Here is a 25,422-nt window from a genome sequence, read left to right on the forward strand (position 1 = left end):
GGATTAAATGTGATAATTTTGTTTCTATGTTTTCCTTTCACTCAATAGATGGCGGGAACCTCATAGCAGACGACATGCCTGAGCGTCGTCTGTTGTTGTATGTGAAAAGCGCGGGCCTGTAATAAGGGAAGTGAAATAAATAATTCAAAATTTCGAGGTTACATTGCACATATTCTTCTCAACATTGCACAAGGTAAGTAATGAATTAGCATTCTTTCAGTGTGGGGCAGTAGAAAGGCCTACGTGTGAAATAAAAGTTCAAAATTAAATTAAAAGGTAAATAGTGAAAGAGAATAACATTCACTGAGACCGTTGAGTCGGGTCTGTCCCCTCAGTGTTTGAGAAATATTCAATTTTTTATCCTCCATGAATATACAAATCGCAACTGACAGGAGTGATAAGAACATTCCTCTTTTTAAGAAATTATTTTATCATCGAGATTATTAATGTCATTTCGTTAATATATTGGGTTTTTAGTACTTAGAGTAAAATATATATACGTTCCTTAATAAGAAAACATCAACGTGATTTGAATACTTCGTTCTTTGTCATTAAAATTAACTTGGATTTTACTTACAGTTTGAACTGTTTTAGTAGTTCTATAATATTTGGAATAGAACACACAGTATTGCGTCTTCGGCGTAGAAAAATAAAGTTATGCATGGGGCAGAAGAGGAAAAGAAAAGAACATCGATATAACAGACGTGACATTTGGTTGTGATCAACGACAGTGACAGATAATCATCCAACACAGATTGTGCACAAAGAATCGAATCCGTTTTGGTTTGAATGAATTGATTATAATGGAGTTTTTTGATGTTACATTTCAAGATTGTCCATACGCTGTGCATGCATGACCGCGGATCTGTGATATAGAAAGCGTACTTGCATGCGCGTGCGCTCTTGTGATACACTTAGAGATTTCGAGAGAATAGTGTCGAATGTTGAAGTGTATTGACAGTCAAGAGAGATTGGAGTCATAAAGGTGACGTAGTCAGGTAAATCAAGACTAAGTATTTGCAGATCAGTGCCACACAGACGGACGTACACGCACGCACACACACACACACACACACACACACACACACACACACACACACACACACACACACACACACACACACACACACACACACACACACACACACACACACACACACACACACACACACACACACACACACACACACACACACACAAACGTACGGACCTACATGCAGTTCATCGCATCAACATGACTGTCTTGTGGTGTTCTGTCTGGACAAGTGCACAGGTGTTCACACACGCAAGGGAACATTTCACAATAAATGTCCGCTCCAATATACGCGCGCGCGCGCGCACACACACACACACACACACACACACACACACACACACACACACACACACACACACACACACACACACACACACACACACACACACACAATGCTTGTTGGTGTTGTAGTTAGTGTCATGGCTTCAGAAGACTAAAATCCCGAGTTCGCACCGCGCTTCAGACTCGGAAAGTTTTATGTGATGCTGTCAGCAGTTATTGTCCCACTTATCAAGGATATGGTGTGTGTGTGTGTGTGTGTGTGTGTTTATGTGTATTTACCTAATTATAATATACAGGAAAGGCACTATACTCGTGAGATCCCGTCTCTTTTTCTCAAACTATCTTACCTAGCCAGTACTTTTTTTTAGAAGTGCACACCTACGCGATATAGCATTAGAAAATTAATTATTAACGCACAGAACGAGCAGGGAATAAGGACTGGTGAGTTCGTCGGAATGCATTACTGCATGTACGCCTCACATACGAGATGCCCACCAGCAATCACATACCACACCAGACCAGACACATGATTTCGTAGGTTTGTCGTCAGACGTGCGTATAAAGGTTTGAAGGCATGAAATGGTAAGCCTTGTTCCCTGCTCTTCCTGGGCGTTCATCCTCTGAAGATTCCTCCCTCTTGACATGTTCTTCGTCAGTTGAGTCTTGTTTGGATAATCGAATTGGTTCGTACATGTATCCTTGTACCGTAGCTACATTGGAATACGAGGTGGGCATTCAAATCCGATCAATCTTCTTCACATCATGTTCGTGGCCATGTCCGAGAATGTAAACAACACTACCGACGTCATCAGTTACCCTAGCGGTGGAAAATGTAACTGCGACAGTGTCAACTTCGTCTGCTATCAGGTACTTTTAAGATCATGCTGTTTGGATAAAATCAAGACTATAAAACGCTAGAAACGTGCATTTTATTATTCTAACTTCTTCTAAGTTATATTTTCATACATGAAAAAAAGAAAGAAAGAAACCCAAAACCTTCTCAGTTGACCTTTAAAGTGCAAAATCCAGCCTACGCTTCTTCTGCTGCTTGGAAAGGATGGGTTTCTTAACCTGCCGGTGGCTACTGTAGCCCAGCTCGGCCATCCGCCTGTCGATTGTTCTTATGGACACCCCAGAAAGCAGACGTATTTTTTCTTTCAATTCTCTAGCAGTTATAGTAGGTGTACTCTAGCTGTTTTTTGAGCACTGTCGAAGTACGTACAGGTGTCTTCTTCGAGGGGCCAGGCCGAGGTTTAGTAGACGGTAGCTCGACACCACCGTTGGCCTTGAAACGCTTCACCCAGTTTCTCACAGATCGCTCACTCACACCAATATTTGCCACTCTTGTCTGGAGCCCATCTTTGTGAAGCCCTATGATCTGAGCTATAGTTATAGGCGTCAACGACTTCATTCTTACCCATAGTCACCAAGGTATAGCCCAGAAACCAAGGGAAACCCAGATAAAAGATGGGGCGAATGAGAGACCAAAGGCGCAACGCTTTCTCTTACCACGGCAGCCACGCGGGCAGTGAGTCGGTACGTGGTGTTTGTTGGGAGGCAGTGACGTCATGCGGGGTGATCTAATAGAGTTGTTCAAGTGGATCAAAGGCTTTAACAAGGGTGATGCAAGCATGGTCATTATATTAATACAACAGGGCAGGACTCGCAGTAATGGGTTTAAACTGGACAAATTTATATTTAAGAAGGAAATAGGCAAGAATTGGTTTACTAATAGGGTAGTCAACGAATGGAATAGACTTAGTAACCATGTAGTGAGCGCTGAAACTATCAGTTGTTTTAAGAAACGGTTAGACAACTTTATAGATGGGGATGACAGGTGGTGATGGATATGGAGCTGCCTTGTGTAGGCCTTATGGTCTCTTGCAGTCTCCTTCATTCTTATATTTGTGTTATGTTCTTAATAAGGGCCGGTACCCGGCATAATGCCGTGATGGAAAAAGACCCCCCTACACGGTAGGTCATTGTTTTTCGTCACGGCATTATGCCGTGACGAGCACTGCTACCGAACGAAGCTGCGAGCATAGCATCGAGACGCCTTGTTGTCGTTTGTCCAGTCCAGTCAGTGTGAACGGGGTATTTGGTTGTCGAACAACGTGTTCGACAACCAAATACCCCGTTCACACATCACTTTAAACACGTGTCTGTCGAACCGCGTTCGACGAACCGTTAGACCGTTAGACCCCTCTTAGACGAAGGCTTTCACGTTGTGGACCGGGTGTTCTCCAATTCCAGGTGACGTTGATAAGCGCTGTTACAAAGACAATAGGGCTTCCTTCAAGCTATGCAACAACTCGATTCCTCGCAGTCCGATCGAATGCTTAATCAGGCCATCAGCACCCGTGACGACGACGACGACGACCCGGATGATCTTTAGAATTACAGGTACCGCAGTACTAAATACAGCTCAGGTTACGTAGGTTAGATTAGAATAGACGAATTGATCATCCTTTCATTTGTTTGAGCTCGACATCCATCAAAACAAACGTGGCGACTTCGTTCGTTAGTAAATCGGTTTTAGCAATTTTTTTTGTTATTAATTTCCGTCAAGAAAAACGCACATTACGTTGATGTATTATGATTTATAAAATTAATAATCAAATTTCTATTATGTCGCGTAGGTGTGCACTTCTAAAATAATTAATGGATTTCGTGTGTGTGTGTGCGCGCGCGCGTGTGTGTGTGAGAGAGAGAGAGAAAGAAAGAGAGCGTGCGTGTGTGATTTTACCTAATTATAATGTGCAGGAAAGGAATAACACTCATGAAGCCCTGTTTTTCTCCAGCTATCATAATTTTGAAATCTATTAGCATTTTAGGTTAGTATTTATCATCAAAACCATTAAAAATTATGTATATTTATATTGTTTATTTATTTATTTATTTAATGTTACATCTTTATAAATGTGATCTTTTTCAACACTCACGTAATCTTTTCCCTTCCCAAACCTGACAGAACAGAAGAACCTAAGAATGGAGTCTAGACTGCAAGAGACCATAAGGCCTACACTAGCAGATCATGTACCTTACCACCAGCCTGTCATCACTATCCATGAAGTTATTTAACCCATTCAACTCCGATGACAAGATGTCTTGTCATTTGGTCAACAAAAACAAAAAATCATAAAACACCAAAATGTTTGATCAAACACCAGAAAAATATGACGTCAATCCTCGCTTCGCTCGCAGCGAAGCGAGGACTGACGTCATATTTTTCTGGTGTTTGATCAAACATTTTGGTGTTTTATGATTTTTTGTTTTATTTGACCAAATGACAAGACATCTTGTCATCGGAGTTGAATGGATTAACAACCGTTGTATAGTTTCAGCGCTCACTATATCATGGTTACTAAGTCCATTCCATTCGTTAACCACTCACTTGGTAAACCCGTTCTTGCCTATTTCCTTCTTAAACCTAAATTTGCTTTGTGTGTTCCCTTTAATGACAGATTTGAAGAGGAAATGGGCAAAAACAGGTCTACCAGTAGAGCGGTTAACAAATGGAATAGACTTAGTGGTGAACGCTGAAACTATCGGTTGGTTTAAGAAACGGTTAGACAACTTTATGGATGTGGATGGCAGGTGGTAAGGGATATGGAACTGCCTAGTGTAGGCCTCTTGCAGTCTTATCCGTTATTATGTTCTTATGCTCTCTCTCTTTCTCTCTCTTTTCTCTCTGGAGTAGATGTGATTTTGTGATTAAACACTTATAAGAACTTGTCACAAAATATTACATGCTAATAATAGAAATCTATGCTATTGTTGTTGACTACAATGAACATTGATTTAAAACAAAGTTGAGAAATAAAGACGAGGCTGGCAGATGGTTGTATATTTCCTCTACTCTTTAAGGGGTGGATGAATGTGGAACAAACATTACTTTTCATTTACAAATATTTCAACCATCAACTTTTTATATAATATTTCAATTATAGTGTTTGTTCTGGGGTCAGTTGGGGAGGTTTAGTTGTCAGTTAATATGTTGGCTTGTCTGCCTCCCGCGTGCGTTTCATCTGTCGACTGCTGGTAACTCTCCCCATCCACCCCTCCTGCACCAACCACTGAGATGGGATAAAGTAAATCAGGTGCAGTCCAGTCGGTCTTTAACCTTCCCACCCTCATATCTCTCTACCGTAGATGTCATTGTCTGTTATTTTTGGCTGTGATTTCGTGTATGTGTCGTTCTTGCTTCGCACTGAAACTCATATAGATGAACAGTGAAAAGAATAAACTTGAACGCATATGGGTGGCCAGCGAAAACTATAAAATTTAACGCACATAGATGAGTAGGTGGAAACAATGAATTCAAACGCACATGGATGGTCAGCGAAAACAATAAACTTGAACGCACATAGGTGACCAGCGAAAACAATAACAAGTGGGAAACGGCTTCGTGGCGAATCGAAACTCACAAAACGGATTTGCAGCCAAAAGTTGACGGCTACATTGTTGAAACCTAAAATATGAATGTTCTCGTGGCTTCTCTGTGACCTTTGATTCTTTTCACTTGACATAAGAAATGCAGAACGGTAGAAAAAAGTGTATGAATCATTGTCGTTGACAATTAGGAAGGCTTGAGGCAAGCCGTCGTTGTTTCATTGCATATTCATCTATTCAAACACGTCGTGTTGATATGTATAGGGATACTGTCTGCATAATTTTCATTCAGTCAATATTATATGAACTTAATGACAATCTTACGGCCTTTAGTCATAGGTTTTATGAATGGAGAAAAGTCTTTTACAAAATTTCATTTATTTTTATTTCATCTATACCTTCTTCCCTTCTTCCTACATTAGTAAGTGTACTCAAGTTTTCCACCTTTCTTTGGACTTTGTTTTAAGAGATGGGCATATATATATATATATATATATATATATATATATATATATCTATATATATATATATATATATATATATACTGTGTGTGTGTGTGTGTGTGTGTGTGTGTATATATATATATATATATATATATATACATTTGTGTGTGTGTGTATATAAATATATCTATATATGTATATATATATATGTGTATATATATATATATATATATATATATATATATATATATGTGTGTGTGTATATATATATATATATATATATACACATATATATACACAAATGCATTCATACATATGGAGGCACATAATATTAATACATGTCTTTTAAATGTACACGTGTGTATACTACACTTTTCTGTTTTTTTTTCTTCTTACATTTACATATGAGCTGTGGTCGCCTTGTATTTCTCCCTTCTCTTGTCTTCCTCTTCCTCCTCCTCCTCCTCCTCCTCCTCCTCCTCATTCCGACCTCTCTCTCTCTCTCCTCCTAACCTCATTGGGCACCGTTTGCCTTTCCCCAATTTCCCACCTTATCTGACTTCTCCTTCTCGCTCTTCTCCCCCCCTTCTATCTTCTTCCCCTCTCCTCTCAGAGTTTAAGTACAAGAAGGAAATATACAGGAACTGGTTTACCAGCAGGGTGGTTGACGAATGGAATAGACTCCCTTTCCCCTCCTCCCATGTTCCCCCTTTCTTCTTCCCCCTTCCTCTTCCTCCCCGCTTCTCTTCCTTCCCACCTCTCCCCCTCTCTTTCCTCCTCTCCCTTTCCTTCTTTTCCCTCCCCCTCCTCCTCCCTGCCCCCTCCACCCCAGGTGCTGAAAGAGGGGGGGGGGCGTTTGTGCAACGACTGTGTCCCACACCCAAAATGGAATTAACCTTCCCCTTCTCTCCTCCTCTTCCTTCTCCTCCTCCTCCTCTTCCTTCTCCTCCTCCTCCTCCTCTTCCCCCTCTTTGGCTTCCTCCTCCTCCTCCTCTTCCCCTCCTTCTGTTCCTCCTCTTTACCTTCCTTCGCCTCCTCTTCTTTTTTCTCTTTCCTCTTCTTGTACTTCTCCTCCTCCTCCTCTTTCTCCTCTTCCTTCCCTTTTTCCTCCTCCTTCTCCCCTTCCTCCTATTTCCCTTCCTTCGCTTCCTTCTCTTCTTTCTTCTCTTCTCCTCTCTCTTCGTACTTCTCCCCTTCCTTCCCCTCGTCATCCTCTTCCTACTTCTCCTCCTTCTCCTCTTTCTCTTTTGCATCCTTTGCCTCCTTTTCTTCTTGCTCCTCTTCCCTCTTCTTGTAATCATCCCCTTCCTTCTTGTTTTCCTCTTCCTCCTCCTCCACCGAAGAATTAGAAAGGAGGTGATGGGAGGAGGAGGAGGAAGAGGAGGAAAGGATAGAAGGATGAGGTGATGAGAGGAAATTGAGGAGGAAAAACAACAAAGAAGATAGAGGAGGAAGTGGAGGAGGAGGAGGAGGAGAGAGAATAGAAATAGGAGGATAAGGATGAGAATGAGAGGAGGTTGAGTTAGGACACAAAGGTGCTGTGCCACCTAAGGATTGCAAGAAGATTTACTAATCCTATAGAAACTCGCTGGTCGAGCCGTTTAGAGCATCGCTACTTGCGGTGGAGGTCGAGGTGACTCTGCCGCCAGCGAGTTGGACCAAAGGTATGGTTCATTAAATTCCAAGCTACAAAGTCTACTGTTAGGGGCACCGTCCTAACTCCATGATACGGGAAGTTCGCGACGTTAACCCGAAGCACACTATCATAACGAGTATCATCTCGTTGCACCGTCGAGCCTTGATGGTGTGGGTGATTGTACTAGCTTGTGTCATCTATGTTTTCCTTTTGTTATTCTATAAGAAATTGTCTACATATTTATTCTATATTATAGAATTATAATATAGAATTATTCTATGTTCTATAGAAATACTGGTGGAGTGGCCGTTAGTTTGGTGCAAAGTACACCATTGGCCTATTGTCAGTCTACTTGCACACTAGTATTGTGATTCACCCCCATCGCCCTTGTGATGATCAGACTCAGATTCATGTCTGTCCATGTTCGTGAATAATGAAGGGGAGGAGAGGAGGGGAAGATAGGAAGAGAGGAGAAGAAGAGAAGAGGAGAGGGGGAGAGGAGGAGAAGATGAGAGAAGAGGAGAGCAGAAGAAGAGAAGAGGAGAGGAGGAGAGGAGAAGAGAGAAGAGGCAGGGGAGAAGAAGAGAGGAGGAAATGAGGAGAGGAGAGAAGGAGAAGAGGAAGAGGATGAGGATGAGGATGTGGAAGGTTGAAGATATATGGGGATTAGTAGGAGGCGGCGGCCCATGGTAACAGGATGGCCAGTGTCATTTCATGGTACCATTACTTTCACTAAAATGCAAATAACATTTTGAGAAAAAATATAATTACTTTATTACAAATAACATATATATATATATATATATATATATATATATATATATATATATATATATATATATATATATATATATATATATATATATATATATATATTTATCATCAAATGTCAATACAACCTAATCAGCTATGTATACGTCTATGATTTATGTTTTACTATTGCGCAGTAATAAATGGTACCTGGCGACCGCGTGATGAACAAAGTGGATGTGCGGATGAGGGCCGGCTGTAGGGATGGGGATGCCAGAGACAAAACATTTGTATAATATAAAAAGAGATCAAATTGTGTAAAGATGTTTTGATTCATAGATCAACACGGAAGAAATACTGCTGTCAGACAACATAAGTGATTCTGCAAACATTACCCGATGGAAGCATAGGGACGGAACATCAAGTGCATAGCTCTTCACCGTTTTGTGTCTGTGTCTGTGATCTCATTTCGTTGGGGATGATTAAAGGGTTATTTACACGGTTTGTCAAATAAGTGTTTGAAGTGATGTTTGACCGTGTGAATGGGGGTATTCGGTTGTCAAACACGTTTGTCAAGCGTATTTAACAAACAAATACCCCCATTCACACGGTCAAACATCACCTCAAACACTTGTTTGACAAACCGTTTGGCCCTCTAGAGCAGTGTTTCTCAGCCTTTCTAGCTTTGTGAATCCCTTACATCGATTTACATATTCAGGGGACCCCTTGATAAGAGATGAGGTAGGATATCACAATTTCTAAACAGTGATATAACATTATAATGTACTATACAAATCATCGCCACATGCCGAAAGACGCAACTAATTCGGGAAAATAGAAAAAAAGACATCTCAATTAAGACACATTGTGTATTCATGAATTATAAAAAATCAAGAACATGAGAAAGAGGGAGACTGCAAGAGACCATAAAGCTTACATTAGGTACTTCCATGTCCATTAACACCTGTCATCCCCATCCATAAAGTTATCTAACCTCTTGCCTATTTCATTCTTAAATCGAAATTTGTCCAATTTAAATCCATTACTGCGAGTCCTGCCCTGTTATCTTAATATGACGACCTTGTCTGCATCTCCCTTGTTAAAGCACTTGATCCACTTGAACACCTCTATTAGATCACCTCACACTACGTCTTTGTAGAAAGTGTAAATCAAGGTGCCTCAGCTTGTCCTCGTAAGGTAAATTTCTGAGCCCATGTATCATTTTTGTCATTCTCATTTGTACTGATTCTAGTGAATTGATATCCATTCTATAGGACGGAGGCCAAAACTGTACCGCATAATCAAGAATGGGTCTAACACCAGATAGTTTGATAACTACCTCTGCACTTTTATTCGTATCCGTCCTAGCAATGAAACTTAATATTCTGTTAGCTCTATTCCTGGCTCTAATGTACTGTTTCCTGGATTTAAAAGACTCATGAGAAGATTAACTGTAACTTGTTGATTTCCCCGTCCTGTAGACCCCTTGGTAGGTTTCTGCGGACCCGTTTCAGAAACCCTGGGCTGGAGGGATCTTAGTACTAAAAGGTCTGCACCGTCTCACGGTATAAGATTTGCTCTGCAGCATCCAAGTGTGTGTGTGTTTGTTTGTGTGTGTGTGTGTGTTTGTTTGTGTGTAGGTATTTGTGTGTGTGTGTTTGTTTGTGTGTGTGTGTGTGTTTGTGTGTTGGTTTGTGTATGTGTTTCTTTGTGTGTAGGTGTTTGTGTGTGTGTGTTTGTGTGTAGGTTGTTTGTGTGTGTGTGTGTGTGTGTGTGTGTGTGTGTGTGTGTGTGTGTGTGTGTGTGTGTGTGTGTGTGTGTGTGTGTGTGACGGTTCAGGCAGGCCAGACAGGCATGCGATGGATGCGAAAGGCTGACATATTGATTGCGACTCGGGAGCGGGCAGGTGATGGCCAGTTTGAAGGTTAGTGGCGGAGAGAGAGGTAGATAGATAAAGAGAGAGAGAGAGAGAGAGAGAGAGAGAGAGAGAGAGAGAGAGGGGGAGTAATGGGAATAGGTAAGCTAAACGAGTGGAATAGACTTAGTGACCATGTAGTAAGCTCTGAAACAATTTGTTTTTTAAGAGAAGATAACTATGGGTGGGGATGGAAGGTGGTAAGGGACATGGAACTGCCTAGTGTAGGCCTTATGGTCTCTTGCAGTCTCCTTCATATGTATGCTCAAATGTTCTTAAGAGAAGATGAGATAACTTTATGGATGGGGCTGAAAGGTGGTAAAGGACGTGGAACTGCCTAGTGTAGGCCTTACGGTCTCTAGCAGTCTTCTCCATTCTTATGTTCTTAAGAGCAGGTGAGATAACTTTGTGGATGGGGCTGAAAAGTGGTAAGAACATGGAACTACCTAGTGTAGGCCTTACGGTCTCTTGCAGTCTCCTTCAGGCTTATGTTCTTATGTATGGGCACATTGGGACGGTCGGAGAGAGGGAACCAAAAATTAAATTGAGTTTGATTTGAGCGACGGGAAGATGTGATTGCAGTGCAAGGCAGTCATTGGAAACCCATAACGATGTGAGGCAGTGCGGATTAACGATGACTGTGATGGTAATATTAATTATGAAAATAGAAATACTGATACGATTATTATAGTCATAATTTTAGTAAGGGTGACATAAATATTATCTATATATATTTAGTATATAGATAACTTGTATTGCTTATGAAAATAGAATAAATGATGTGGTTGTGATAATCATATTTTTGGTGATAGAAAGCAACAACAGTAGTACTGACAGTAATGGTGATGATGGTGGTGATCATGGTAGAATTGGTGATGCAGATATAATGATACGGTTGTTACAATCATCTTTTCAATGATAGAGACGAAAACAATAATGATAGTGATGATATCAGTGATAATGATGGTGATTAGGGTAGAAATGATGATGATAGTGGTGAGGAGCCTACGCCAGGAGGCGCTGAATAGCTGCGGCCGAGGCAGTCATCTTTGCCCTACACGTTTTGGGGGCTGTTAGGGCAAATCATACACAGTCACCGCTGGGAATTGGAGAAGAGTGCGGGGTTTGAACCCATAACTAAGCGAATGCGAGGTCAGCGGCCCACGGTTCCAATTACTCCACCAGCGCATGATGACGATATCAGAAGGAATAACAACAGAACGACAAAGATGATGGAGATAACGATAATGACCATAATCGAACGGAGAACGAGGTGCTGGCGACAGGAAGAGAAGGTGGCCTCGAGCTGGGATCGAAGGAAAGGACCCAGGAGAAGCTGCTAATCGTGCCAGGACACCGCTCGGGGGGTTCCGTTCGTGTCGAGGGAGATTGGGGTCCCATTCATGTCCAGATAAGATTAGTTTCGAATCAATGACGTGACAGGATTCCACCGGAAGTGAGATGAAAGCGACAGGATTAAGGCGGCAGGCGGGAGAATGGAGACGATTGAAAGCATGGCGGGGGGGGGGAGAGGGCGTTGAGGAAGGGTCGACAGTGTTGGAGAGAGAAGGAAGAGGGAGAGGGAATTGAAGAGGGGTCGACGGTGTTGAAGAGAGGAAGAGAAAAAGAAGAGGAAGAGGGGTCGACGGTGTTGAAGAGAGGAAGAGAAAAAAGAAGAGGAAGAGGGGGTTGAAGAAAGATTAACGGTGTAGAAAAGAGGAAGAGGAGGTTGGAGAAGGATAGACCGTGTTGAAGATAGAAAGAAGATGGAGAGGTGGTTCGAGAAGGATCAACGGTCTTGAAGAGAGGAAGGGGGAGTTGAACAAGGATCAACGGTGTTGATGAGAGAAAGAAGAGGGAGAGGAGGTTGAAGAAAGGAAGAGGAAGATGATCAGGAAGAGGGGGTTGAACAAGGATCAACGGTGTTGATGAGAGGAAGAAGAGGGAGAGGAGGTTGAAGAAAGGAAGAGGAAGATGATCAGGAAGAGGGGGTTGAACAAGGATCAACGGTGTTGATGAGAGGAAGAAGAGGGAGAGGAGGTTGAAGAAAGGAAGAGGAAGATGAAGAGGGAGTTGAAGAAGGATCAAGGATGCTGAGAGGAAGAGGAAGGATCATTGGTGTTGAAGAGGAGGACGGGGAAGAGGAAGAAGAATCAGTGGGATTGAAGAAGATGGTGGTAGAGAAGGAGGCAGTTAGTTCTAGGAGTCTTGGGGGAGCAAGAGAGTAAAGCGAAGTTATTGGTAATAGGAAAAATTATGGTGGTGATAGTTGTGATAGAGAAGGAAGAAAACACTTGAGGTGATGGAGAGAGAGAGAGAGAGAGAGAGAGAGAGAGAGAGAGAGAGAGAGAGAGAGAGAGAGAGAGAGAGAGGAAAAGATGGTGGAGGTGGTGGGTGATAGCTAACGGATAGGGGTAACAAAGTAACAAAGAGGTTGTAGATATTGTATTGAGGAAGAGGAGGAGGAGGAAGAGGAGAGTGATGGAGGACAGAAGGTTGGAGGGAGGAGGAGTGGAGGTGTGGCAGAAGTCGCGTGGGGGTGGGGGTGGGAGAGGGAGGGAGTGGGCAGAGCTAGTGGAGGCTAATGAGACGGATGTGGAATGAGGAGGTGATGAATGACTACAATATCACACTGGGCTATTTTTCCTTCAACTTCCGATTCCTCGTACGGTGTCTTTCACCTCTAGAACTTTTTCCGCCGTCAAATCACCATTATGGCAAACTATTCAGGTTTCTTTACAAAAAATACATAGGTCATTTGATATGCTGGAGATAAAATAGCCCTGTGTTATAACGCCTTTAATCCCGCTGCTAGCAACAGATGGCTTGGCTCAAAAAGAGAGAGAGAGACAAGTGGAGGAAATAAATATAGGTAGAGCAAGCTGTTATGACGTATTTAGACGTAAGAAGAGCAAGTATGACGTGTATAGACGTGAGAGGAACTATTATGACGTATGTGGACGTAGGAGGAGCTAGCATGATGTACATAGACGTGAGAAGGGCTAGGAAGACGTAATAGACGTAAGAGGAACTAGCATGACGTATGTAGACGTGAAAGCTATCATGACGTATTAGACGTAAGAGGAGCTAGCATGACGTATATAGACATGAAATGGTCTAGCATGACGTAATAGACGTAAGAGGAGCTAGCATGGCGTATATAGACGATATAGGGGCTAGTATGACGTAATAGACGTTAGAGGGGCTAGTCTGATGGATCAAGTTAGTATGACGTATTGGACGTGGAGCTGGATAGTATGACGTAATAGGTAACGAGTCTGAGGTCACTGGGTGTCTAGTTAATGGACCTTAAGACCATAAAAACAAAATAGAAAATTGGGAATGGAATTGGGTAGTTTACTGCTTGTATGATTTCGAAATGGCGCGGGGAGGGGAAGGGAGGGAGGGGGGGAGGTGAGGTGGGGAATGTTTGTGTTCTGGTGTGGTTAGGGAAACGGGTGTGAGGGTGTGGGTTTGTGGGGGGGGTTGTGTGGGCGTGGTATTTGGAGGAACGTAAGTCAACAGATCTGAAAGGTTCCTGTCAATACAGAAATACATGTCAATACAGAAATCTCTCTCGCTTTCTCTCTCTCTCTCTCTCTCTCTCTCTCTCTCTCTCTCTCTCTCTCTCTCTCTCTCTCTCTCTCTCTGTGTGTGTGTGTGTGTCTCCCCTGCCCTTTCTTTATTTCCTCTTTTCATTATTTTCCTCAGTTTCCCCTTCTCCTGTACTCTTACCTAATTTTCCCCTTTTTGCCCTCTTTTTCCTCTTCCCCTCGTTGATCTTTCCTGTCACCCCCTTCTTTGCCCCTCTTTGCCCCTCTGTTTATTTCTGTATCCATTTATCTATTCATTCATTCATTTATCTATTATTCATTTATTTGTCTATTGTTTATTTATTTATCTTATTTATCTATTGTTTATTTATTTGTTTATATATCTACTTATTCATTAATTTATCTATTGTTTGTTTATTTCTTTATTGGTTTGTATCTTTATCTATTGATTGGTTGTCTTATTTATTCATATATCTATTTATTTATGTATGTATTCCTGCCTCGTAATGGGTCAATAGGTCTCTTGACGTACCTTGCTCTTAGTAACCTGTTGCCAAGGAACATAACTCACCCTGGCTGTTAGGTTCACCAAGACGGCAGTGTCTCGCCCAAAGATCTCTCTAACTAATAAGGAAATGAAGTCGCTTGGCGTTAACAACAATGAATTAAATCATTCAGGCCCTGTTCACACTGCGGTTTGAACCGTGCGGAAACCGCGGCTGCACCGCGTAATCAAGGAAAAACGGCGTGGCTTGTGTGTGGACGCCTCCATTGATCTACATTGTAATTGAACTGCCGCGGTTCAAACCGCAAGTGTGAACAGGGCCTCAGGGTGACATTGGTCTTTAGTGGGCAGGAGTTACAAGATCATGCACAGGTCCTCCTCGACCTCGTCTCCATCCTCCCTCCCTCCCTCCCTCCCTACTCCCCCTTCCTCCTCCTCCCCTTACCCCTTCTCCCTCCCCTCCCCCTTTTTCCTTCACCTTCTCCTTCTTTCCTCCCCCTACTCCCTCCCCTCCCTCCCATTCCCCCTCTACCTTCCCCTTCTCCCCCTCCACCCTCCCCTTCTCCCCTATCATCCCCTTCTTCTCCACCTTCCCCTTACCCCTCCCCTACCCTTCTCCCTCCCCTTCCCCCTCCCCCTTCTCCTTCCCCCTCCCTTTCTTCCTCCCTCCCCCTCTCCCTTCCCCCTCCCCCTACCCCTTCTTCCTCCCATTCTCCTTCCCCTTCCCCTTCTCCTTCTTCTTCTTCCCTCCCTCCCCTACTCTCTCCCTCCCTCCCACTCCCCCTCCACTCTCCCCCTCTCCCCCACACCCCTGTCCCTCCCCTTCCCCCTACCCCTTCTCACTCCCCTTCTCCCTTTCCCCCTATCCTTCTCCTTCCCCCTATCCTTCCCCCCTCCCCCTCTCCTTCTCCCTCCCCCTTCTCCTTCCTCCCTCCCCTTACCCCTCTCCCACTCCCCCTTTCCACCCGCCCCTCTCCCTCCCTCCCACTCCCATTCCCACTTCTCCTACCCCTACCCCCAACCCCTCCCCCTTCATTCTTCTCCTCCTCTCCCCCTTCCCCTCCCCTCCCCCATTCCCCTTCTCCCTACCCCCTCCCCTCCCTCCCACTCCCCTTCTCCCCCACACCCCTCTCCTTCCCCCTACCCCCACTCTCATTCCCTCTTCCCCTATCCCTACCCTTCCCCCTCCATCCTTCTCCTCCTTCTCTCCCCTCCCCTCCCCTCCCCCATTTCCCTTCCACCCCCTCTATCTCTCTCTCTCTCTCTCTCTCTCTCTCTCTCTCTCTCTCTCTCTCTCTCTCTCTCTCTCTTTCTCTTTTCCTGTGTGTCTGTCTGTCTCTGTGTATCTGTCTGTCTTTCTATGTTCCTTTGTCTCTCTCTCTCTCTCAGTGGATCTGTGTGTGAGTGTGTGTGTGTGTGTGTGTCTTCCTTTTCGCTCATCAGTCTCTCCACCATTTCTTTTGTTTCACCGTCTCCTCCATCCCCCCTCCCCTCCCACAGCTGTGTCTGTCTCCCAGTTTTGCTGCCCCAACATCCAAATCTCTCCTGGGATCATGGTGGGTGGGGTGGCTTCAGCCCCCTCAGCACCCCCTCCCTGGATTCACCACTGGTTACATTGTATTGAGCCTTTATAAAGCGGGGAGGCGACCTGTCAGGGTCAACAAGTTTAGTCTATTTTTTGATAGAGGGCGCGTGCATAATCCCGTATGTGTTTAACCTATGTGTGTCCTGTACGCCGGGGATAAATGCTCTTGGGGCGGGCGCGTGCCTCTTGCGAGACAGGGGTGAATGCTCCTAGTGGAGGGAGATTAATTCTCCTGTAAAGTTTATAACTGTGTCAAAGCTTTTGTCCGAATATATATATATATATATATATATATATATATATATATTATATATATATATATTGTTGTGTGTGTGTGTGTGTGTGTGTGTGTGTGTGTGTGTGTTAGTGTTAGTGTTACGCTCAGGTCAGCAGCTGTAAATTTTGGTCCTAGAAATCCCTCCCGGCGACCTACAGTGTATAGAATATCTTGTTCCTTGATAACGACCGCTAACAGATTTTTGGGTCTGTTGGACCACGACCCACATCCGGGACCCTCAGCGTAGCACACTGACCAATGGACAATGGCCTAAGCAGAAGTGTTTGCTGCTGTTCTTCATTCCATTCACTTCAGGCAAAATACCATCGCCTAATCTGAAATTCTTGCTGAAAGTGAACATTATGCAAGTAATTTGCCTATGCTAAACATTGTGCAAATTGCTTGCCTAATGTGAACATTAGGCAATTATCCACATTGAGCGTAACACATGTATTAGGTTTCTGTTCTCGTCACCCCTCCTCGTCTTTCTCGTCCTACTTTCCGTCTTGTTTCCATCACCAACCACCATCATTACCACCGCCAATGACAAAACTACCACCATTACCACCTCTGTCACCACCATCAACACCAATGGCAACATTGCCATCGCCAACAACAACAACAACAACAGCAACATTCTTCTTCCTCCTTGACACCAACTTTCTCTACATCTCTCTCTCTCTCTCCTTCTCTCTCGTCTTTCTCCTCATCTCTTCCTTAGCCACCTTTTCCTTTCTCTCTCTCTCTCCCCTTTGTCTTCATCTTTGTCTTCATTGACTTTAATCTCTGCAACATCTCTTGGAATTCTCAGTGGGGCATTAGATCCTAATTAATTGACTCTTTCATTGACTGATAAATGGATGGGCTAATGGAATGTCGGGTGGGCACTGATAGATGACCCCCCAAGTCCTACTACTTCTTTGTAATTAATCCCCCTTCAACACGATGACGAGTATTATTCTATTTTGGCGAAGGAAAGGCGATTTCATGTAGTCGTAGGGAATGGACTCTCTCTCTCTCTCACTCTCTCTCTCTCTCTCTCTCTCTCTCTCTCTCTCTCTCTCTCTCTCTCTCTCTCTCTCTCTCTCTCTCTCTCTCTCTCTCTCTCTATATATATATATATATATATATATATATATATATATATATATATAACGAATTTATGGGGTATTCTTAGCCACCGTCACGTTTCGCGTCACGTGACAATGGGTCGTCACATGCTCTGGACGTGACGTCACCTTCACGCACTTTGTGACGCAGTGAGTCGGACATACCGTGTCTCATCCGAGATGTCAGATATTCTGTGAAACTGCATCACGCCTTTGACGTCACACAACGACAACTTTCTGTGTAAGTGTAAATTTGAAATCTGTGAATAGTCAACTATTTAATAAGTCTATAGACACTGGATTCGTGCCTGTTTCTTGGGGGGTAAGCAAACGTTCTTGTTTTCAAAAAGGAAATGACAGGTGGTAATGGACATGGAACTGCCTAGTGTAGGCCTTATGGTCTCTTGCCGTCTCCTCCATTCTAATGTTCTTATGAGTGTTGGCCAGGTACACGGAAATGGGAATAAAGGGAAGGAAATGGAAGGCGGAGGGAGAGGGATGAGAAAGAGGAGGAGGAGGAGGAGGAGGGGGAGGGAAGTGAGGAAGAGGGAAAATAGGGGAATTCGTGGACAAAGAAGGATATGGAGAAGCGAACGTGAAGGGGAGGCCAGGAGACGATGAGGGAAGTAAATGAAAACAAAGGAGGAGGAGGAGGAGGAAGAAGAGAAGCAGGTGGTGAAGGAGTACAAAGAGGAAGAAGACAAGTAGGAGGAGGAGAAGGAGGAGGAAAAGGAAGAAGAGAAGTAGGAGGAAGAAGACAAGGAGGAGGAGGAAGAAGTAGAAGAGAAGTAGGAGGAAGAGGACAAAGAGGAGGAGAAAAAGGAAGAAGAGAAGTAGGAGGAAGAGGACAAGGAGGAGGAAAAGTAGGAAGAAGAAAAGTAGGAGGAAGAGGACAAGGAGGACGAAGAGGAAAAGGAAGAAAATAAGTAGGTGGTGGAGGAGGGCAAGGAAAAATAGGAGGAGGAGGAGGAGGAAGTAAAATATATTTTAGAATAACAAAAATGAAGAGGTGGGGAGGAAACAGGAAGGTAAGGAAATGGACAAAAGGGGTCAGGTTAGAGGAAGAGCAGGTGGAGGAAATAGTGAGAGAAGGAGTGAAGGAAGAGGAGGAGGAGGTGGTGAGAGGGGTAGTGAAAGAAGAAGAGGAGGAGATGGTGGGAAAGGTAGTGAAGGAAGAGGAGGAGGAGATAGCGCAAGAGTAGTGAATGAAGAAGAGGAGATGGTGAAAGAGGAGGAGGAGGAGGATATGGTGAAACTGTAGTGGAGGAATAGGAGGAGGAGATGGTGCAAGAATAGTGAAAGAAGAACACGAGGAGAAGAATAAATGGAGAAAACAATGACAAAGATAGCGAAGGGAGAAAAGGAGGAGGTGGAGGTAGTGAAAGAAGAGGAGGAGGAAGAGAAGGAGGAAACAGTGAAAGAGGTAGTTGAGGAATAATAGGGAAGAATGAAGAAGAGATGGAAAAACAATGAGAAAGGGAGTGAAAGAAGAAGAAGAAGAAAGGGAGGGGAGATGGTGGAAGAGGTAGTGAAAGAGAAGGAGGAAGAGATGGAGAAAAAATAGGAAAGGAAGAATAAGGTGGGGAAATAGGAGACTGAGGTGATGGAGGAGATAGTGGAAGAAGAGGAGGAGGAATTAGTGAAAGGTAGTGGATGAAGAAAAAGAGATGGAGAAAACAATGAAAGATGTAGGAAAGGAAGAGGTGGGGTAGATGGTGGAAGAGGTAGTGGAAGAAAAGGAAGAGGAAGAAGAGGTGGAGAAAACAATGGGAAAGGTAGGGAAGGAAGAAAGCGGGGGAGGGAGATGATGGAGGAGGTAGTGGAAGAAGAGGAGGAGGAGGAAGAGAAAAAGGAGCAGTGAAACCGAGAAGGTCATCGTTAGGATGAAGCAGGTCAGATGCAGACCGAGCGGATTCGGGCCAGACTAGGTCAGATAAGGTGAAACGAGGTCAGGTGGCCCGCAAAACCACTTCGGCGCCGGCGGATGGTCGATTGTAGGAAGGGAGCGCCTTCCCTGAAGGAGGAGGAGGAGGAAGAAGATGAGAAATATACGCCAGAAGGCGCGTAATTGTAGCCCAAGCCATCATCGTTGCCCTGTACGCTTCAGGGACTGATGGGGCAAGTTGTTGTTTTTGTTGCCGTTCCCTAGACTATCTGGCCGAGCAGTTCTGTCTCCCTGAGGAACGCTATGGCTGGAACGGGATTTTTTTTTCCAAACCCCTTATAGAGTGTATATTATGTTGTTGGCGTGCATGGTTGCGTAAAATGCGGTCTTCCATAATGTATAGTATGGAGTGAAGTGTTACATCCTGGACAGTTATCTGTGAAGCGGTCACCCAGCCTCTCCTGGTAGCACAGAAGGGCTGGAGGGTGGCCGCACCGCAGTCTGGCCAGGTGGACTTTGTCTTCTCGGGGAAGAGAGGATTCAGAGGGATGGATATCAGGGGGTCTGGCATGCAGCAAGTAACAGTCAGTGCTCGGAAGTGAAGAGATAGGAGGTGGACTAGGAGGGAATGGTTTAGGGAGGGTGAAGAGGGAAATATGACTAGAGGGATTAGGAGGGGAAAGAGAAAAAGAGGAAATGATTACAGAAACTTGAAAAAGGAAGGAATTCTGGAGGGATAAGGTAGAGGGAGAAGAGATAAATGGAGGAAATGATTACAGGAATTTGGAAAAGAAATAAAGACTAGAGGGAGAAGAGAAAGAAAATGAGGTGGAAGAGTAAGTGGAATAGGAGGAAATGAATAGAGGAATTTGGAAAAGAAACGAAAACTAGAGGGATGAGGACGAGAAGGAGGAAGAGGAGGTAGGATGGGAGGAAATGATTGGGGAAGATGGACAGTTAAAGGAGACTAGAAGAAAGAGGAGGAGGTTGAGGAGGAGGAAGAAGATATTAGAAGGAGGATAAGAAAGCTGGAGGAGATAGAAATGAAGAATCAAGATGGGGGAAAGGAAGCAGGAAGTAAAAGAAATTTAGAGGAACAAAAGGAAAAGGAAGAACGAGGAGGAGGTAAAGAGGAGACAGAGGAGGAAAATAAGAAGGAAGTAAAGGAGAAAAAGAAGAACTAAGAGGAAGATGAGGAGAAAGAAGAGGAGAAAGACGAGGAAAAGAAGAAGATAAATGAGGAAAACCTTGAAGAGGTAAGGTGAGAAGAAAGAAGAGGAAGAGAAGAAAGAGGTAAAAGAGAAAACTAAGGGAAGAGGAAAAGGAGTAACGAGAAGGAAGACGGGAGATAAAAGAGAAGAAAGAAGAGGAAGAGAAGGAGATTAAAGAGAAAACTAGAAGAGCAGAAGGAAAAAGAGGAACGAAGAGGAGAAGAAAGAGGAAAAGAGGAAAGAAGTAAGAGAAAACTAAGAGAAGAGGATAGGAAGTAAAAGAGGAGAAAGAAGAGGAAGAGACGAAGAAGGTAGAAGAACAGGAGGAATAGGGAGGAAAAGGAGATAAAAGAGAAAGAAGAAGAGGAGGTAAAGGAGGAGGAGTAAAAGAGAAAACTAAGAGAAAAGGAAAATGAAGAAAGAGGAGGAGGAAAAAAGAGGGAGACAGACGAGGAAGAGAAGGAGGCAAAAGAGAAGAAAATAGGAAAAGAGGAAATGGAAGAACGAGGAGGAAGAGGAGATGTCTCCTTATGGAAACGTAAGTGGAGAAACATTTGAGACAGAAACTTAATCCTCCACGCCAGGAATCATGTACAGCCGGCGAGACAAGTTACTCGACGTTGCAGTTCGTGAGTTCGAGTAGGACTCGAAGAGCTCAAGCAAATAAGAGTCTGGGTGACACAAGAGAATTCCTTTGGTACTCGCGCAGAACCTTTTTTTGCAGAGCACTTGAGGGTCGGATGAAGTGACCTCGCAGTCCGTAGTTTGATGACCCCAGGTCTGTAGCGACCCAGAAGTCTTTTGAGTCTTTCAATTTGTGGGAGATGGGCCACTCGGGGAAGGATTTGTTGGACTTGGACAAGGTGTTTTACTGCATCCGGGCTAACGTTACGTCGCAAATTTAGGATAGATTGAATGGCGAACCTAGTTGATCAGAGTCTGGAATAAGAGTAACCCTGGCATTTGTTTTTCATTTATTTCGTGTATACAGAATATATATATATATATATATATATATATACATATATATAGATACATATATATATATATATATATATATATATATACACACTGAGTTAAACACCACAGCATTGTCACAATTATTTATCTTCTTAATATTTTCAATTCTTCTCACTATAGTTCTGACTTAGGGAGGGTGATCGAAAATCAGTTGTCCAAAGTTCTCCATTTTAATAATAAATTCGACGTTTCGACTTCAAGGAGTCATTTTCAAAATAATTAGATTTATCACAACACAATTACACAGAACACAGAACAATTATATTTTTTCGGACTGAAAGACTTACATTGGAGTGTGGCTTGATGACCTGGCCCGACTAGATCGCCTTAGGAGAGGGGGAGGGGGAGGCGATCTAGTTGGGTCAGGTAAGCCACACTCCAATGTAAGTCTTTCCATGTATATGGAAAGACGTCGCACTGTTCAGTCCGAAAAAATCTAATTGTTCTGTGCTCTGTGTAATTGTGTTGTGATAAATGTAATTATTTTGAAAATGACTCCTTGAAGTCGAAACGTCGAATTTATTATTAAAATGGAGAACTTTGGACAATTGATTTTCGATCACCCTCCCAAAGTCAGAACTATAGTGAGAAGAATTGAAAATATTAGGAAGAAGATAAACAATTGTGACAATGCTGTGGTGTTTAACTCAGTGTGTATCAAGGAGGACCTGCGCCCTAAGTATACGATATATATATATATATATATATATATATATATATATATATATATATAATATATATGTGTGTGTGTATATGCGAATAAATCACAAAAACACGTGATTCACAAAATGTGTAATAAAACCACTAGGAAAATGAAATGAAAGGTGACCGAACGTTTTCGTCTATTGACATTTTCAAAGGTCTTAAATAGACGAAAACGTTTGGTCACCTTTCATTTTATTTTCCAAGTGGTTTTATTACACACACACACACACACACACACACACAAACACAACACACACACACACACACACACACCACACACACACACACACAAACACACACACACACACACAGACGCACACACACACACACACACACACACACACACACACACACACACACACACACACACACACACACACACACACACACACACACACACACACACACACACACACATATAAATATATATATATATATATATATATATATATATATATATATATATATATATAAATTTTGGACATCATTGTCTATTATTTATTTTCTATTCATAGGAATATTTAACTATTTTGTATTTACCTAGGATTGGATTGGAACTGGGATTAGCACTGTTCATGGGGTTCCGTCTGTTTGCCTCCGCTCATGTGTGTGTGTGTGTGTGTGTGTGTGTGTGTGTGTGTGTGTGTGTGTGTGTGTGTGAGAGAGAGAGAGAGAGAGAGAGAGAGAGCGAGAAATAGTGAAAGAAATTTGAAACTTCTTTGTATGTGGGAATTCTTTTGAAAGGGGAACATTGAATTTATTGAATTTGTATTTCCTGTTTTTTTTTCTTTTCTTTTCTTTTTTTTCTTGAGAAAGGAGAGGAGGAGGAACCTGGGTAGAGGGAGAATTACTGAAGAAGACAGTTTATTGGATATTGAGGAGGGCGCACCTTCAGGTTATTGCCACCTGTTCCATTATTGATGCCTGACACACACTCGTTTCTTCTTTCCCTCTGTCTAGTTAAACTCGTCTCCATAGGACAGACATTATTGCGGTTGTGAAGAAGGTGAGGAGCCTACGCCAGGAGGCGCTGAGTAATTGCGACCTAAGCCATTACTTTTGCCCCACGATGGAACTGCCTAGTGTAGGCCTTATGGTCCCTTGCAGCCTCCTTCATTCCTATGGACTTATGCGCTGGGACTGTTGGCGCAGGTAACTGACAGGTACTAATGGAAATCGGAGGAGAGTGCGGGATTCGAATGCGCAACTAAGCGAACGTGAAACCAGCTGCACGCTTCCCATTACGCAACCCCAGCGCAATAATATGGCGACAGAAATTCATAAATCATTCACGTAGAGTGTTTTCATTACCCTCAATCTAACATCATGTAACCTAATCTTACCTAACCTTGCCTAACCTAACCTAACCTACCATGACCTACCTTAACCTACCTTAACCTACCACACCATACCATACCATACCATACCATACCATACCATACCATACCTTACCATACCATGCCTTAATCTAATCTAATGTTACCTAACCTACACAAAATATGTTTTCCCTGATCTTCCCTAATTTACTCTAACCTCCCCTAACCTCCCCTAATCTACCCTTACCTAATCTTCTCTAATCTATCCTTCCCTCCCCTACCCAGTCTTACCCAACCAGCCCTCCCCTAGCGTCCCTTAACCTAACTTAATCTATCCTAATGTATCTTAATCTAGGCTCACCTCCCCTCCCTTAATCCAATCTCGCTATTTACTTCGACTCCGTCCGCATCCGTCAAAATTACGCTCCTTCGTAGGGAACCTCCCTCCATCTTCTCTTTTCGGTGTCTGGTCGAACTCAAGCATCGAACTTGTCGAAATGAACACCGGACTCGTCAAACCAAAGCACCGAACTCGTCGAACTCAACCACCAAACTCGTCGAACCAAAGTACCGAACTCGTCGAACTATACCACCGAACTCGTCGAACTAGAGCACATAACTCGTCGAACTAAAGCACCGAACTCGTCGAACTAAAGCACCGAACTCGTCGAACTAAATCATCGAACTCGCTTGAGACGAAATCCCCCAAACACTCACAGCAGAACCTGACATGGTTTCCAGTTGTCCAAATATGTAAAACTGGTTTGTGTGTTGACGCATATGTGCCCGATTTACACGCCCTCTCGGGATGTCAGTCCGTCATATACATATTAGTAGGCTGACAAATGTCAGCACAGTCCTACCAGAAGCTTCAGTGGACGTGTTGCTGACTAGGAATCAAAGGCTTAGTCTCTCCCCCCTGTTCCCCCCTTCCCCCCTTCCCTCTCCTCCCCACTTCCCCCACCCCCGACCACCCACGCAGCGAAGGAGGGCAGGCAGTTGGAGGAGGAGAAGGAGGAGGAGGAGGTGGTGGTGGTGTATACAAATACATAGAAGACTCGAGTATTCTCCACCCTCACCTTTCTTCATTTCAAATTATTTGGTCTAATCTATTTCTCTCGTTTACATTTCATTTACGTCATATCCATTTCATCGGTGAGTTTAATGGTGTGTGTGTGTGTGTGTGTGTGTGTGTGTGTGTGTGTGTGTGTGTGTGTGTGCGTGTGTGTGCGTGTGTGTGTACGTGTGTGTGTGTGTGTACGTGTGTGTGCGTGCGCGGAAGAGTGCACATGTACGTACAGTACATCCAAAGGTTGTAATCACAATAAGAGGGAGGGAAGGGGGAAGTGTTTGGGGGTGACGTCAGATGTGGGGGATTAATGATGGGGAGCTTCAGGCCCTGACTTGCCTACTCCCCATTCTCCCCACTACTCCCCCCTACTCTCCCGCCTTTCCCTACTCCCTCACATGGAGTAAAAAGAGGGGGAGGGGGGAAAGGGTTAAAGGATCAGAGGAAAATGAGGTAAACAAAATTAAACGATGAACAAACATGGAAGAAAGTTATTGCCAAACAACGAAAGAAAGAAGGAGGGAAGGAGGGTTAGAGATAGAGAAAGAAAGATAAAAAGAAAGAGTGAGAGAGAGAGCAGAAAAGAGAGAGAGAGAGAGAGAGAGAGAGAGAGAGAGAGAGAGAAAAGAGAAAAAATTAAATGATAACGATGGATATAAACCAATTGGAATGAACGAATGAAGGAAGGTGGAAATAGGAGATTTCGCACAGGCCAATAGCAGCCATCTTGTG

At 43.5% G+C, this 25,422-nt stretch overlaps 1 protein-coding gene across 6 annotated transcripts in view; it reads left to right on the plus strand.

Annotated features, from left to right (window-relative positions):
- The first annotated feature begins 26 nt into the window (after positions 1–26).
- Positions 27–25,422, plus strand: part of LOC143028346 (uncharacterized) — a 411,624-nt gene continuing 386,228 nt past the window's right edge. For all 6 annotated transcript variants that reach the window (XM_076190287.1, XM_076190288.1, XM_076190290.1 and 3 more), the window contains exon 1: positions 27–193. The gene's annotated coding sequence lies outside the window, so the exon portion shown is untranslated. The remainder of the gene's footprint in view (positions 194–25,422) is intronic.

The sequence above is a fragment of the Oratosquilla oratoria genome, chromosome 9 (assembly GCF_046742065.1).
Source record: "Oratosquilla oratoria isolate Oo_2021 chromosome 9, ASM4674206v1, whole genome shotgun sequence".
Lineage (NCBI taxonomy): Eukaryota > Metazoa > Arthropoda > Malacostraca > Stomatopoda > Squillidae > Oratosquilla > Oratosquilla oratoria.